The sequence below is a fragment of the Daphnia pulex genome, chromosome 2 (genome assembly GCF_021134715.1).
Source record: "Daphnia pulex isolate KAP4 chromosome 2, ASM2113471v1".
Lineage (NCBI taxonomy): Eukaryota > Metazoa > Arthropoda > Branchiopoda > Diplostraca > Daphniidae > Daphnia > Daphnia pulex.
In genome coordinates this window covers 3,138,783-3,156,772 of record NC_060018.1, presented here as the reverse complement: position 1 = coordinate 3,156,772, position 17,990 = coordinate 3,138,783, and the positions used below count along the sequence as shown (strand labels likewise).

The following is a 17,990-nucleotide window of genomic DNA, read 5'->3' as shown; positions in this document are numbered from 1 at the left end:
CTTTCATTACTGACGAGGCGCCGGGATTCTTCTTAGCTACAGTATATATAGGAAGAATGGATAAAGAGAAGAGAAATAATGGGATGTACAAAAAATAATCATTTATTATCGTGATAGTTTTCTCAACTGTGTAATAAGAAAAGGAGAGAGAAAATTGGAGAAGAAGTTTTGTCTGTGTCTTAGGGCTCGTTCCCCGTCGTGAATGGTGATTCTTCAATTCTTTCAGCAGCTTCATTCCTCATCGAAAAAAAAGTTTTCATGTTTTATTTCATTTTCAGGGTTTTGTGTGTCTGCTGCTGCTGCTGCTGAAAAGGATGCCCTGATCCTCCTCTCGCGTTCCTCCCCAAAGTCTTTCGTTCGTTTTCGAGAGTCTTTGCTTTTTCTTGTCTACAACTAAAGCCCCTTTCACTCTGTGTCTTTCTTTCTACACCCCCCTGCTGTCATCTCTTCAGCTGGTATTAATGATCCGGAATCTGATCCGCGTGCAATGGATGGACAGCACATATATACATGGGGACTAGCGAGAGAGAGAGAGAGAGACACAAAAAAAGAGTAACGTTGAAGAGCACAGGCTTTGGGTGAGAGAAGGGTGTCGGGTTCAACACGCGGGAAACCCAATGACCCGTCGTATTCCAGCTCTGCTGCCCGTCTGTCTGTCTACTTCCTTCCTCCTATATTTGATATTGCAAGTTTCTCTTTTTTCTTTTTTTTGTGTGGAGAAAGGCGTGTAATAGTCGAAGAGTTCGCCTTTCATATCCTCCCAAGAAATGAAATGGAATAGACTGCTGCTGCATCAATGGTAGAAGCGATACCTAAGAAGAAGCTGGTCGGGGTTGTAGGGGCCTCAGCATCCAGCAGAAGCGAAATTCTTTTTTTTTTTTTTCTTTCAAACTTTTGACGTATAAAAGGGAAAAAAGAAATTTACTGGCGATCTGGTCAATAAATCACGTGCCAGATTGGTAAAGCAGGTTTCTCCCTTCTTTGGGAACATTGTTATTTCTCCACTCGATTAAAAAAATAAAATAAAATAACCGTTTTGGGACGCTTGCAGTAGCTCTATCACACACTGCACAGAAATAAAAATTGAAAGAAAACCCTCTGTTTTAAAAAAAAAGAAACGCGTAAATAAATAAATAAACTTTGGCCTATAAAGGAAGAAAAAAGAAGCGAAATATATATTTCCCATCCATCCCTCACGGGCGTGTTATATCCGTTCATAACCTCAAGAACCTTTTTGCCTTATCCTTGCTCAGTTCCCGTGACTCGTGTGCAAGAGAAATGGCCGCCCTGTTATTCCAAGAAAGAAAAAGGGGAAGAAAAAAAAAATAAAAATAACAAGGCACATCACTAGATGCAACAGAAAAGAGCGGCATCAGCAGGAGAGATGAGACGAGGGATCCAGTTGGCTCTGAAAGAGAAGAGCGTGCGCTATAGTGTTGCACACAGGTCTGATGAAGATGAAGTAGAACGGTCGGAATTGGGCAATATGGGCTTGGCATCACCGTCAGATCGTCTTATGTTACGTGTTTCTATCATCTGCAATTCTCTTTAGATATTTATATTTGGATATAGACGTTTTATACCGCTTGCAACCATCTTTGCCGGTATGTACGTTTTAACTGCAGAGTGTCGGTGTAGTTGATTTCAAGAAAGGAAAAAACTAGTACGGAGAAGAAAAAAACACGCTAGCATCAATGCGGCCGTCACCCTCGGCGCCGCGTGACTGGTAACCGGGAATGGGAAGAATATAAAGAGAAAAAAAAAAAAACATCCTCCGCACCGAAATCGATCGCTACAGGGTCTCTTTCGTACAGTACCACCAACCAGCTTTCGTTTTACTTCTCTTCTGCCACGTTTCAACTAAAACCTTCTCCTTGTTTTTCCCTTCTACGAACCCCAAACAGTGACGCAATTGGTATTAAATAGCCGTTTCGAAATCAAAGCGATCACCCACAAGTACACCAATTTGTATAGTCTATCAAATAATGAGAACGGAATTGAGAGCTGCTGCAATAGTAGCATAGCTCCCGATCGTACAGCGGGAAATTCCCTTGGTTCCCAGAAAAAACAGCAAAAACAAGAGAGTCTCTATAAAATGGAGTGAGGGGGGATAGCGATCCGCCAACCAAAAGAAGAAGAAGAGAGAAAAAGTAGAGCGGAGAGATGGTGCAACGCCGATTTTGTTCACGGTGATGGATATAGTCGAGCGGAATGAAAGGGAAAGAGAGAGAGAGAGACGGGGATTGAGACTGGATGGGATTCGTGATTGTCCCTGAGCGACTCTTGGTGAATATTCTCTCGCGCTGACTTTATACCGCACTATGTTGGATTGTTGTAGCGTGTTCTGTTATTGTTGCTGCAATGTACACACAGATACTATCATCCGGTTTGGCATAGCGAAGCTGCAAAACGAATAAAGAAACGTCAATATTGTGTTTCTTGCTGCTCTCCTACTGTCGCTCCCGCGGAACTCATTTGAGATAAAAAAGGAAAAAATAAAAATTCAAAACTCTTTCCCTCGTTCGTTTTTATGGGCCAGCATGACGATGTCTCGTCATATTCGGAAAAAAGATATGGCGAATGCCGGGCGGGATATTACGTTTTCCCATCGTTTTGGAGGAGCGGATCGATCCTGACGATTCGAGCGACAAGAGCTTTGATTTGATTTCAAATTTTTGACGAGATTTCTCTCCTTTTCCTATTTGGAACTAGAAAAAAAAGGCTAACACCTCTTTGACTTTATATACTCTGTCTAGTAAACGCCACTTTTTTTTGGGTGCTGTCTATCACAAAGTTTTGGCTGATCCATCTATCGATTTATTTGCTCCATCCTCAACAGGAGCCACACTGACTTTGACGCTTCAGCAACATGATTAGCTCGTATCCATCCGTAACCGAAACGAGAAAAATAAAAATACGACACACACACACACAAAAAAAGAAAAACTCGTTTGATGGTCGCCTTTTGCATCGGTCGTCATTTCTCACTTGACAGCGTCATGAACGTACCGAAAGAACGTTCACGGTGAAGAAAAAATAAGGAAAGAAAAATTTCTTTGAAGGCGAAAGTGGGGGATTGGCGCAAGTCAGTTGATGTCCATTCGATGTGGGTGGTTTGCAAAAAAACGCAAACGTCGTGAATTATCAATGGGGCACAGAGAGAGAGAGAGATAGCGCAGAGCAATGGAGATCTATCGACAACGTCACAACGAGGAGGTGCCGGTATGGCGGCAGGTCCCTCTTGGTCAATAGATTTTCTCACAAGACAAAGTTGGGAGGTACAAAACCTGATCTGATCTGCGTCGTTCTACAAATGCCAAATTTTCAATTTTCCATTTGTTATATAATAACCCTTTTCTGGGTAAACAAAAACGGCAAGAGAAAACCAGTTCCAGTCAACTGCCTAGCTCAGGAGTAATCGTACTCTGTACTATGTCACGAATTATAATCAACGCCACCAAATAGGAAAGAAGAAAGGAAGGATAGAGATACATTTTCCTACCTTAAAGCCTGGGAAATACGGCCAGGCATCCACAAGTGCTCAATCCGTAGAAAAGTTGAATCCACCAGACAGAACAGGAAAAGGGGGTCCTCGTGAATACACCCACACTCACATGGGTGTACACGAGGACATTTAAAGAAAGGGGGAGTAATAGATGCGTAACTCGACGGTAGTTTCTGCTATCAAACGAGATGCTGTTTATCTAAATAAAAAATAAAAAATGGATTACAAAAATATATTTAACAACAAGTAAGGGAAAGTTGAAACTGAGATATGGAGAATGTAGGGTAAACTAGAATTTTTAATAAGTGAGAGAATTGAAGGTTTCCATGCTGCATTTGGCAAGTCATGTACATCATTCAAATATCTGGCAAGGCGCAGGGATAAAAGTAACAGAAAGCATTATTATCCTATCGATGATACTGAGATTATTGCTGGTGACAGTTCAATATCACCACAAGCAAAACTTGCATATCGTGTTGTTATGATGGTTGGCTCAGGTCTCAATTCTGCACCCAAACAAACTGCCACGTACATCAACAGCCCAACATGGGGTCTTACATGATAAATGCTAGTCAGAAACTAACATTTCACAAATTTGGAACAGGTTTCCTTTCTATGTAATCTCTCATAATGATCCATTTGCATTCTTAGTGTTATTTACCTGCAAAACATCATGGAGTGGAGAGCATGGAGAACCGTCACTCCAAAGTTTACACGACGACCACATTTTTGTAATTTTGTTTGTTAAAGTGTACTATTACGTATGGTATTATTCGTGAACTACGTAGGTTTCCCAAAAAGTGATCGTTCGGTATTCTTTGTCTAATTTTAAACGTCGTCTCTTTTTGGAAACTCGTAAACAAAACTAAAGCAGACGACACTAATTAGCTATGCTTGATATATATCGATAGAAATAGTTAAAAATCGAAGCCAAGAGGGAATAAACAGCAACATCTCGTAAAATAAAAAAAAAGGAGAAGCATTAATGGGAAAGAAAAACAAAATAGGAAGACGGCGAAAGGAGTTTTCGAAAAGGCGAAAACATCAATAGAAATGAGGAGTGAATGGCACGCGCTTGAATTGTTGTCAAGACAATGTAAGCGATGCCAAGCCGGCCATAGCAACTGCTCAATGGAAAGAGTCATCAAAAAACAGGCGGAGTTGGCGAAAGGAAACATTGTGCTGGATAAAGGCGAAGAAAGAGAATGGGAGGATCAGTCGTGAGATGGTCTCCCACATTCCTGAGACAAAAAGGAGCCGATCGAAAGAGCGTCTCCTTCGTCCCATTGAATACGCTTCATCCATTGATTCATGGCACTTCTTTTCTTCCGCCCCACTATATATATATGTGTGTGTGTGTGTGCGTTTCTATCGCAGACGACCGCCACTATTTCATCTTTCTTCTTCAGTTTTCCTTTTCCCCTCTGTTTGATGTGTCAATCGGGCGATAGGAAACCACGGGCTCAATAAATGAAGCGAGGGGGGCGACCATCAAAATGAACGAATCCAAGAAAACCCAGTTTCACTCCGCTCCAGATGACTGCAGAAAAGTCGAGTGGAAAGATGAAGGACGACCGATAGCGCGCTTGGTTTGATTAAAAACCAGAAGGTAAAGCAGATGGGGAGGACGCAATCAGAAATTGGATCAAAACACGCGCGCGGAGTGGACAACAAAGTAATGCTATATACCCGACGACGGGAGAGAGAGAGATGCCAACATAGCTCCGAGATTTCCATCTTTTTTCCGGTTCTATTTCTTTTCTTTCGCTCTCTTATTGTTCTCCTATATGGAAGTAATTCCTATATGAAAAAGGGATGACTATCGTTGTCTTGTCTAACGAAGAAATTGTGCTGTGCAACAGCAAAGAAACCCGTTTGTCATCTGATGACTGATGCCGATCGATCTAGCTGGCATTTTCATTCATTCCAAGCATTCCGCTCTCGTTAGCTCCCACTGGGACCTTATTAACTTTGAGGTACGAGTATTATATAATATATGTATATGTACGTTGGGACTAAAATGTTTTGCAGATTTTCTCCAAAAGAAGAAGAAAAAAAGGCCAAATCATCCGCGCGGCTGCTTCTATATTCTGCGCCTTTCTCATTTCCCGTTTACGAGGAACATGACTTGACAGGCGCTATCAGCGGATTCAGCGCTCGACACTTTTCGAACGCTTATCTCAATTCGATCCTGGTTGTTGCTCTACACGCCATACAGATTGGATGTGTGCGCTGAAAAAGGGCGGGCGGATGAAGGTTCTTCGGGGGGTCGGCGATAATTCGATAGAATCCGCCGAGAAAATATTATTACAACTGTCGTCTCATTTTATTTCTTACATTATTTTCTCATTCCACGAATAAGAAGCAACTCGGCATCTCCCGGCTCACGTGGCTCACGAAAGAAAAAGAAAAAGAAAAAAGAAACCGAACTCAACACACATTCCAAAAGCTCATTCGTCATGTTAGGGAGGAATGCGCACGTATAAAATAAAGGGGCTGCTGCTGCGAAGCCTATACGTATATACACACACAATATATGTACTTTTGAGCCGGCCCTCAGTCAAAGGCGGTGGAAAGAAGAGAGCCAAGCTAATTGATCTGCACTTGCTCAACGATCCTGGTTATAACGAAAAAAAAGGGAACTCCAGCTGGCGTATATATATCCATAAAGGAACCCATCACATATACGTAACACATAGAGCGACGAAATTCAATTTTTCACTCGTTGCTAAGGCTGTTGCCAAGCGGAAGATTTCGCTCACTCGGCGCCTCATTCTTTCGCTCCATATCTACTCCAAGGCTTCTCCTTTTTTTCTTATTCTAAAAAAAATTTTACCCCGAAAGTGTCGAAATCCCGCGCAACCCTCTGTGATCCTCGCGACTGTTGGCTACATCAAAGATGCATTACTTCATCTCTTCCGCCTTCATCCATCAATCCTCTACTACCACTACTATTACTAGATCGTTGCCTCTTTGATCCCGACCGCTCTCTGTTGTAAGAAGTAAAGAAAAAAAATCCGCTACTGCTGCTACATTCTCTGCCGTTGGCATCCGGATTCAATTGTAAACCCTGGTTGCCCATTTTTCACCTGCCAACTTCACGGCATCGATATATCACAGCTTTTTTTTTTAATGCCTTTCATACAAGCTGGATAGTATATGCATTAAGAGCCCGCTGACACACACACACACACACACACGCACACACACACAGAGAAAAAAGCAAAGCCCCGCCAGCAGCGCTCACATGATATCGATCTCATCTTATTCTTCGTCGTCCGAGCCGGAGTCGGGTGTGTTGCTCTCTCCCATATTCAACTGTTTATTGAACCGTCTATGATTAGCCTGGAATGAAGTAACAGCCCGCAAGAGACTATTGTAATATAACACACACACATAATGCAGCAGCGATCGATGGCACGCAACATTGTGTGCCCTTTCTCATGGCCAGCAGGCAGCTGACAGACGGAGAAGAAGAACAAATACTACACATAGCATTACCTAATAATATGATGAGTATTATGTCTTTGGCTATCATGGTAGGGGTGGGGCCGCATTTGCCAATAGGGCGTGGGGGTATAAAGGTCGTGCAAGTCCAGCGGTGGCTCGCAGCAACTCTGCAGCAGCTATTACGAAATTGTTCTTTATTATTCGATTGAGCCGGGAGAGGTTTTTTCACGGTTGGCCGTGTCGTGCAACGGAATATGTCCCGGTTAAGAGAAGATCAAGAGGCAAACGACATCGGGAAATGCCTTAAAAAAATCAGAAAGGAAAGACAATAAGAGAATGAAAATAAAGAAAATAGGGAGGAAAAAAAAGAAGGGAAATAAGATCCACATCTAAAGAGAACGACCCGTTTGTTTATCTCGACGATTGCAGATGTCACATCGGGTTTTTCTCTCGCGCTTCTTTCTCCATTCTTTCTCCTCTCTTCTATTTCCCATTACCAACACCCCAGCACGCAAACACACACACACATATACAGTACCCACCAAACTATTAGGTACACCCCCCTATTTTCAATGCATTCTTATGGCACTACGTGTCCTAGAAAAAATGCAATAACTCTTAAACCGCTTGGGCTAGATTTTTTTCCTTCTGGCCCTGAGTAGATCTAATGATGATCTACATTTTTTCTACACATGAAGTTGTCGTAGGATTAACCCCCACGGCGCTACGGTATCGTTCAGTTTATTAGGTACACCCGTTTTCCCCCCATATGCGCCGTGTTAAATACGGCGTTTTCCAAAATTTACAAAAAATACTAAAAATCAAGCTAAAATCTTTTTCTTTGTGCCAAAAGATGCAGAATTCTTCACTCTATACGAATATAAAGAATAATTTACAATCAAACCAACTCAGAGAACCCTTCCCTATACCTCAAAGTTTTCCACTTCAAAATTTGTACTTTTTTCAACAAACTTGCACTTTCGCCAGCAGAGGGCGCCCAATTTCGCCAAATTTTGAAGTGGAAAACTTTGAGGTATAGGGAAGGGTTCTCTGAGTTGGTTTGATTGTAAATTATTCTTTATATTCGCATAGAGTGAAGAATTCTGCATCTTTTGGCACAAAGAAAAAGATTTTAGCTTGATTTTTAGTATTTTTTGTAAATTTTGGAAAACGCCGTATTTAACACGGCGCATATGGGGGGAAAACGGGTGTACCTAATAAACTGAACGATACCGTAGCGCCGTGGGGGTTAATCCTACGACAACTTCATGTGTAGAAAAAATGTAGATCATCATTAGATCTACTCAGGGCCAAAAGGAAAAAAATCTAGCCCAAGCGGTTCAAGAGTTATTGCATTTTTCTAGGACACGTAGTGCCATAAGAATGCATTGAAAATAGGGGGGTGTACCTAATAGTTTGGTGGGTACTGTATATATAAAATAACGACGTCTATTTTTATTTCCCCCCTTTTGCTAGCTCTAGTTCTTCTCTCTCTCTCTCGACTCTCGTCCCAACTTGAGCCTGACTGGCGTGATGCCCGAGAGCTCCTCTATCCCAGTTTTCCTTATCTCAAAAGACGCGAGAGAGAGAGATATTGTTTGTGTGTATTTTTTCCTTTCTTTCTTTCTTTTTCGTCTTATTCTTCATCATCATTCCCTTCATCTTATATTTATGAATCGCTATTACAACGCACAAGATGATGGCGATGGATAGCTCCGACCCGCCATACATCCGGGGCGCACACGACGACGTCATCCGCTTGTGGGCCACGATGGGAAGAAGAAAAGAGATTTTCGGTTGGGGGGGACACACACACACAGGATCGCGGGCGGGTACCATCATATAGAAACGACATGTGGAAAATGGGGAGGGACGGATTTGGTGAAAAACCGAGGGTGGGTCGACTGTCGACGATGGGTGGGGGTAACAGAGAGAGGTGGGATACGATGTTTGCATTGAACAAATAACTGCACTGCCTGGAAATGACAGCGCGATGTTGGGAAAGCGTCTATTATTATTTCCTCTAGATCCAAAAGCTTTCATAAATCGAAAAAAGAAATGTCTTTTTTTCTTTGTCGTTTCATTAGTTTCACCTCTTGTCTCTCGCACGTATTCCCCGGTAACTACTAAAAGTTCCAGGAAAAAAAGCCCGTGGCTCCTTCTCTCTCCCGCTCGGTCATTCTGACAGTGAATGAAGATGAGCCACCCGCGATACGAAATTGTCGCCGTATGCGCTCTAGCGTGTGCAAATGAGGAATGTCGGCGAACACAACAAGCCGTGCGCTGCTGTGTGATGTGTGTGCGCGAAAACAAGAGCTCCGAGCCAATCCGCTAGCCAAATAACTCCCGAATTGAGCATGAATTGCGGAAACATATATTCGCCTCGTGACGTAGCTTAGATGTATATGAAAAAGGAGAACCGCTGAGTTCATTCCCTTTTTTTCTTCTTCCGAGTCAACTATAAATACTCATCTCACGTTGAATATACGTACATGTGTGTGTGCGGGACAAGTTTCGAATAAGCGACTCTCTATCGATGATTGGCACACGAGCTGACGTCGTCTACAATCGGCACAAATGGCCATCAAAGATGAGGATCGATTGGTTGTTAGTCGCAATTCCTTACAAGGACTACTATACTAGACTATACAACAGGTTCAGCAGCCTGATACAAAAGTGGCATTATCGATTTTTGTTATCCTCTTTGGCGGCAGAAGACCAGCAGCCCGCGTAGCAGCCCTATTTGCTGTACGTACTTTCCGGATCTAAAATGTATAAGAATATGAGACAAGAAGTTCACCAGCCCGTGCCCTGTTGTTCGTCTTGTCGGGGACAGTGTTGCTGCACGAATCGGTAATTGGGAGCCGGCCGGCCGGCCGGCCGGCCTGGGCGGGAGGAATACATTTGGATCACTGTCCGGACGACGACTCTTTTTTTCCTATATCGACCGGTCGATGGAGCGTAATAAACAGAGCATTCCACTTCCGATTGACATTATCTCCGAGAGGACTTTCTCTTTAATATTAGATTTCTCTTCGCCCTTAGAACGATATAAAGACGTAATGGGTAAACGAGAAAGAGACCGTCGTGTGTTCCATTATGGAATATACAGGGCCATTAAAGTTTCAGCCCGAGTCTATTTCTATAACGCGAAGGTAACGAATAAAAATCCTACAGTTTCAATTATTCAGGAAAGGAAGCCTGTTCCCGGGATGTCTATAACAGGACGGGGTTTTGAATTTTTCACGGTTTCACTGTCTTTCACAGGGCAACAACATCCTGGTTGACTATAGATTTGTCGACTACGTAATATATTGAAACGCAGTTTGACGATTCACTTAATCGTTTTTGATTCACGGCCCCTAGTTTTCACCGAGACACGACCTTTCTGATTCCCTCCTGTCTCCATAACCTTCCTCTTCAATCGAAACGCGTGATTGACATAATCCATTTAGTCTTGTCTGACGTGTCATCGCGTTCGCTCGAGGCATTTTTCTGGCGCAACTCTACCGTGACTGACTCATACCCCACCAAACTCTCTCTGGTATATATGTGTATATTCTCCCGGAGTGACTGCTTTCATATGCTTCCACGTCGCCGTTGTCTCTTTGGCTACTACGCACCAGTTTTCTATCTGAATATACGTCAAAGATAGAGAACTAGTCTTTCATAATAATCAAAAGTTTTCCTTTTCTTTTTCTTCTTCTTGCCTATTTTACAACAGACGGAAAGGGAAAGAAGAAAAAAAAGGACTGGGATTTCATTTATTTATTCCTCCTCTAACCTTCTTTTCTTATTTGACTAGCGTTTTACATAATGTCACTGCTGTTGTGCATGCTCTGCTTGGTTCCCGGCTACCGTTAACAGCATGTACTATACAGTTTGGGGGGAGAAAACGAAAACGAAAACGAAAAAAAAGGGAAAGCAAAAACGAGACAATTGCAGCAGCAGCAGCAGCAGCGCTGGTACAGTGAACGACAGTTCGGGAAGGGAATTCGAGGTTCTCAGCATGAGAGAACGACAGGGTGGAAACACGTCAAGCAGTTGACACGTTCAGCCTGCGTCCCGGAATTCCGGACGCACACTGCCGGTGTGGCTTTCACTGTCGGAGCGGCTTCCTCTCTCTCTCTCTCGCATGGATCGAACAGTTACAACACAACTGGAGGTGGCACCACCAGTCTGTGAGTTGCAGCCAATACGTCTGTGTGCTGCAGCCGACGAGTGTTTGTTATTCTTTTCATTTTGAAAGAAGAAGAAAAAAAACCCAGTCGCAAAAATAATCAGGAAAGAAAAAATAAAACTAAAATTCAATCACTCGGCTGAAGCCATCAGAAAATAAGGGACGGCTGCTCTTATTATTTACTGCACAATATTTTTTCTTTCTTTCTCGTCGTCTATACTAGCGAAACGGATGTTTCTTATTTCTCTCTTTAGCCGGAGAAAAAAAAGGGCCAAGGGAGGACTTTTATGACCGTAACATGACATAAAATGCCGAGCTAATTGACACGCGTGTAGTAAAACGTGAAGAGAGAAAAAAAAACACACAGACAGACCAAGTTTGCGGCGTTTACAACTTTTCTAGGAAAAGCAGAATGCCCTCAACAAGTTCTGAGGGGGTCTAGAAAAAATCTGGTGAGAGCACCCAGCAGCAGCAGAGTCTTAGCTTCTTCATCTGGGCCTGGCATTCTATATAGTCTACACAAGACAAGACGAGCAGCGAAACATTGACATACATACTCTCTGGAAATGTTTAACCGTCGTGTCTTGTCTATATATCCCCCTCAATCCCCCCCTCTCCTATTTGTTTGTGAAAGACTCACTTTCATAGTTCCAGGACCAGCAGACCCAAGTCACACCACCACGTCTTCGTTAAACATATCCCCTCGCCAAGTTCACATGGTGAATGTTGCATAGTGACAAGAAGAGGGGAGTCAATGAGACTCTTTTGTCAGGCCATTAGCTCGACATACAACCTTACTGACCCTGTGTGTGTGTAGAGAGATTGTAGACTTATATATATATATATATGCGCCGTGCAGTTTGCTGGGCTCCCCCCTCGGCTCGGCTTGGATATCCGCTGTTGGCCGGCCTTTTGTTGTTGCGTTGCGCAACTGGAATATTAAGTACGTGCGCTTCTCTCTCGTGCCACCTCGTCCTCAACACTCTCGGCCGGAGAATGGCAACTCATTGAAGAATGACTTGTTGAACGTCGCGCTCCGGCTCCAGATTAGTCTTTGACAAACTTACGGACGCCCAGTCAAAACTCTTTTGCCTTTGTTTGACCACCTTGCGTGTTCCTTGTTTTTTATTGGCTTTTTTTGGTGGGGTGCTGCTGCTACTGCTAGGAGGAGTGGGATGCAAGCGTGCCAATGCTTATATCAGCCGGACCAGTATATATATATATAGTAGGGCGAGCGAGAGAAATGGATGAAAGCTGACATGATGGAAGCGATGGCTCGTGAGCGGCGTCACTTCCGCGTAAAGGGAAAAGGGGACAGGAAAAAAAACATGGAAAGGGGGGAAAGAAGAAAAGAAAAAAGAACCCAGGAATAAGTAGACATGGATGGATAACCGATCCGTTTATTTCCCCGTTATTTTGTTTCCCTCTTCTTCTTCTTCAATCTTCCATTTATCTTCCCCATTCAATGGCTAAAGGCTAAAGAGAGTCTGAGCGCATTTGGTTGATGTTTTATTGGTAGTATAGAGACCTAAAATGATTTTTTCATTCTCCCCTTCTCTCTTTTCGGTCTTCTGGATTGGCATCTGTTGAACTCACAACCCCTACGTAATAATAAGGAGCTCTCTCTCTTTCGCTTCCCCCCTTTTGAACAGCCGAGGAGCTTATAGATCTAATACTACGCAGGAGCATATAGGAAATCTACTAAAATAAAGTTTGGAATGCGACATGATCGGCCGCTGGCTCTCTTCGCTTGATTTCAAGTTTCCTGTTTGCACACACGGAGAATCACTGGTCTACGCTGCGGCCCAAGAGCGCTGGGATCCTGTGCTGTAGCCATCGTATACTATTATGTGATTTATGGATGATGTAGGCAACACGTGCCAAACCCCACCGGCATGGGAAAGTCTCTCCCCTTTTCTCATTCGACTCTAGGTTATACAATATATATTTTTTCACTGCATTCTTTGTTATAGACGAGCATTATCTCCCTGGAAAGCACAAGGATTTCAGCCTGGAAAGCCTAGACAACAAAAGAGAGACTGCTGCCGGTTGCAATATTCTATGACCGAACTCTCGCTCTCTATGTATGCACACGCATTCAAAACGGCCGACGATCCTAGTTCCTTATTTCTTGAAAGCTTTTTGCTCTTCTTTTTCCCCTGGAAACTAAACTACACACTGTGCTGTGTGCGTAGTATATACTATATACAGTATAGTCTATACTCCCCCCTTATATTTCAATGAGGCAAACCGTTTTCGATCGGATTTTTCTTTTTTAATTACAGCGTTCCTGGCTGGCTTTATTATTGCATTGGCTTTGATCTTTTTCCCAACAGAGTCCTATAGGTCGTCGAAATCGATGTCGCCGTCTAATTTTGTCTTCCCTTTCGCTAGACAAAGTCGGCGGCGAGATAAAGACAAAAATAAGAACAATAGAGAAAGAGGAAGGAAATAATGAAACTCATCATGTGGAAGATGATTGAAAACGGTGTACTAATTGAACCGAAACATACTATCGAAGCTATATGCTATATACACTAAGCTGCTGTATACTAGCAGAGGACCAATACAACGAGACGAGAGAGAGAGTCGAATCGCCGGAGGATTGCATGTGTACAAATATATCCATGCATGAGTGCTGGAGCTCGTCGAAGAAAAAGCCGGCCCGCTGCCAGCTTTAAGAAGGATCATTGAAATTCAAATGAAGTGAATATGCTGAAGACATAAGAGTGTGTGTGTGCCCGGAGGTATAAAGTGAATGTAGGCGTGTACATCCTGCACTGCAGCAAAATGAGAAGACAGCTGAAAACCCGCAATGGATATTCCATCCTGAAAAGGTTTAAACGCGTCGATCCAAGCCCATCGACAAACGCCTTCCTGATTACGGAAAAGACGAAACAAAAATAAAAAATAAAATTCTCTTGTAAAGTTCGGTAATTTATATGATTAGGAGGGGAATCAATCACGTCCTCTACTCCTGCTCAAGGTTTTTCGCAATGATTTGCCTGTCAAAATAATGCCCGTTTTCCCACTTTCGCTTTCATTTTCATTAGATTATTCCGTCCTATATAAAGTTGGGCAATTTTCGCCTCGGATACAAGACGCGAGGGAGTGCGAGACTTGACGCCATTTCTTTCTTTTTTGGACCCAATTCAAAAAAAAAAGAACTCTAGTCGCAACCCCTTTTTCTTCCTGGAAAAATGAGATAAGTAGGAATCTTAATTAGATATCATCAAACTATCAATAGCGGAACTTCAAGAAAAAGAATGTCGGATTCAGCGGAATGCCACTCGGTCAAGTTCAGAGCAAAAGAAGAATGCGAGCGGCGCTGAAAGAAATGACCCAGCGACACGTTGAAGGAGTGACACGGACAGCATAATTGAAGGATTGTGAATAATCGAGCCAACGCGCTCCCGCGAACTATAAACGCACTCAAAGATCTGCTGGGTTTTGGCTCGTCCTTATTCATCTTTCTTTTTATTCTCTCACTTTCTCTTGTCGTGAGCCTTTATCTTTTTTCACTTTTTCTTTTTTAAATTAAAAAAAAAAAAGAAAAAAATCCCTGGAAACTTGTAGTAGGAGTTGGTTGCCAATTCAACAGCGCCAAAACGATTCGCATACCTTCTTCTCTTCGCAGGAACATTCTAGCTTCTCCGCGCCTCTCTCCTCTCTCTAGCTCTCTCCTTGGGCTTTTTTCTTTCGTCCAATTTTAGCAATTCTTCCCTATAGACTCCCTTTTCTATTCTATCTTCGTCATGGCGTTTCCGTTAGTAACAAGAGCAAATGTATACAACATCTGAAAAAGAAAAAAGAAAAAAAAAATAGGTGAGGGGAGCGCAGAGCTCGAACGGCCTGACTGCGCGGTAATGTTGTTTACGACGTCAGGTTTAGCCGGCATCTTCCTTCCTCCAATGAGAGAGAGAGAGAGAGAAGAGCAGGAGCTAGCAGCCGCCGCCCCGTATAACCCCGGCTGCTGAATAGGACGTGATGTGTTAGCGCATATAAATAATCAAAAGAGTGTGAGGAGAAGATAGAATATATAGTGAAGGGGGGGGGGGCTGAGAGAGAAGAGAGGAGGCGGGAAGGCCGTTCTGACTAAGCAAACTGGATTCAGGACCTCGAGTACACAAAAGGAGAGAGACGAGAGACGATCCCAGTTATCAGTCAAAAACAAGAAGAGAAAAAGCAAAGAAAAAAGATGCTCGGGTGTCCGAATCTATCGAAGGGGAGGATATAGGGGGCGTCGGAAACGTGATGGATTTGACGAAAACATGGACAATCCACTTGAGAGAAAAGAGATAGAGAGAGAGAGGAAATGAATCTAATTCTATCTCTCTGCTGCTGCTGCTTTCGGAACGATTTTTCTTTCTCACCATTTCCCCAAGTTTGAAAGCTTCTGGCTCCTGGATGGCTCGCCTCATTGTCGATCGATTGAGCTCCTCCTCGACCCAGATTGTTTCTTCTTCCGTAAATGTGATCAACTAATCATCAACTTGGGCTAACTAAAAGTTGCCCCCACCCCACCCACCCCTATAAGCAAGCACCAAAAGGTGTGTTCGCGGAGACTTCATCAAGTGTGACTGCAGGTCGGGAAAGTTCCTAGAGTTTCCTGCCTGATTACATCGCCTTTTCTTAATAGGACTATACGTATACATGTGTGTGTGCCTCAACGTTCTATTTTCTGTTTTGTTGAATGTTTATATTCCAGGCTCAACTCTCGGTCGCTGCATACAGTTTTACGCTTCGATTGCTTTTCGTCGTTATATATGTACAATAATATAATTTACAAAAATACAAGCCGGGAGCTCATGTGCTGGCCCAGCCAAGGGGATATACGGGAGGAGGGTGTAATGTTGACACAGGGACTTCGGGGAGGCCATTTCAAGTGTTGAGCAGGATCTCCGTTTCCAGAGAAAGATGAAGAAGAAGAGAGAGAGAGAGAGAGCAGATAGCAGCAGGCAGATATTTGAGGCGAAAGGACCTAGACAACACAGACGGAAATAAGCAAGTAGAGTCAAAAGACAGGGGGGTACAAGTTTATTTCTTTCCTTCACCCCCAGTCCATCCCTACAAGTTTTGAAAAAGCTACTAATGAGAGAGTATCTTGTCCCGACTCTCTCTACAACTTGGGAGCCGTCGGGATACTTTTTCTGATGGGTTCAAGTTTCTACCTAAACACATATCTAGACGGTTGCTGGGGAAGCGCACATTGCAGGCCCAGTGGCACACATTTTATAGTCTGCAGTATACAAACGCGGCAGGAAGTTAGGTCCATGTTATATATGTATACATATATACGTACGAAACATAGTTGTTGAAACTTTTTTTATCTTAATTAGAAATGTGTCTTCGTATTTCTTTGGTTATTTGATTCTCTAATTGGATACCAATTAGAAAAATGCGATCTGAATAACTCGATTGTCAAAACCACAGCCAGACCAACTTCCTTACTTTAAAAAGTAGTACAAAAAACGTACGCTTTAGTGACAAAGGGAAATAATAAAGAGAGATCCATACTTGGAGGTAGGATCAGTATAGTTTTTCAAATTTCAAAGAGAAACCGGAGAGCTTTTGAGCTTGGGCCTGAATCGATCCACCGCTGGCGGAAGCAAAACGAATACAAAGTATCTGCCTCAACTCCCGTGTCCGCATTATATTCAGAAATGAATACATAGAAAAGCCGAAATACTGAGCACACAATTTCAATTGAATAGCTTTTCACAGTTTAACCGACGCTTCTACTACATGTACGAACTAGCGCAATCAATCACCTCGGAAATGTCGGGAAATTTGTCCGAATGTGTTGCTATTTTTGTGATCTCCTCCACTAAGGTTTTTCAAAGTTTTAAAATTTCGTTTCTTTTTTTAAAATACTTTCTTTTTTTTTCTTCTTCTTCTTCTTTTTATTGCCCGCCAGCAATTGCAGAAGCCCTGGACAGGAGGCGTAGTTTTATTTTATCGATTAACGAAATAAACTTTTTCTTCTTCTTATCTTTTTTCCTTTTTCTTTTCCGCAGGTTTCTTATATTCCAAGTTCTTGCTGACCGAATATTTTAATGTTTACAGCCCCCTGTCGAGAAACCTATTGCCAAGAGTCCGTAGAGTCGAGCCAGGAGCAACGACGTCGACGGTCGACATAGTCCATCGTCAAATTGATAATCAATCGCTAAGCCCCCCTGAAGCCATTGCTGCCGGACAACAAATCAGAAAGATAATGGAAAAAAAAGAGAAAGAGGGAAAGAAAGTAAAAAAAAAAAAAAAAAAGAGGACGACGATGATTTGTTGGCAAATCGATCGCTGCTGGAATGGGTCAGTGGAGACTTTGCTGGCCAGCCCAGTCGTGTGCATGCTCCGGGCCATTATTCATTATAAATCCAGACATCGACGTGGTCCGATCGGAACAGCCGATGCATTCGACAGTTTTCCAGAGAATAATTGTGCAGATTATGCGTATAAATATTAAATATGAGAGATCGAAGGCGACGATGCGGCCATCACATGTTGGAGAAAGAAAATGATCTATTCACTAACGTTCTCACCCACCCACCCCCCAACTCGGGGAAACGGATAGGCGATAAATATACAATTTTTCGTTAGCCGGCTTTGGACGAAGCGGTCCTTTCCAGCCCATTTATGGCTTCTGATCCTCACTGCCCGTTCTTTTTTTTCCTTTTCGTTATTTCCTTCTTATCGCTTGCATGTCATCGCCATCGAATCAAAACGCCGTGCCACCTACCGCCTATATCGTGAGCGTATTTATAAGAAGCGAGGAGAGAGAGAGAGAGAGGGAAACACGTAAAAATGCTAGAGAAATCTACATAATCTACTGCCAGGAGCAGATGCGCACGATCGTGT

The 17,990-nt window shown here is 43.0% G+C and overlaps 1 long non-coding RNA gene across 1 annotated transcript in view; it reads right to left on the bottom strand.

Moving 5' to 3' along the window:
• Positions 1-17,990, bottom strand: part of LOC124188383 — a 77,081-nt gene that overhangs the window by 46,804 nt on the left and 12,287 nt on the right. The window contains exon 2 of the long non-coding RNA XR_006872343.1: positions 3,503-3,704. This is a non-coding gene — a long non-coding RNA (uncharacterized LOC124188383). The remainder of the gene's footprint in view (positions 1-3,502; positions 3,705-17,990) is intronic.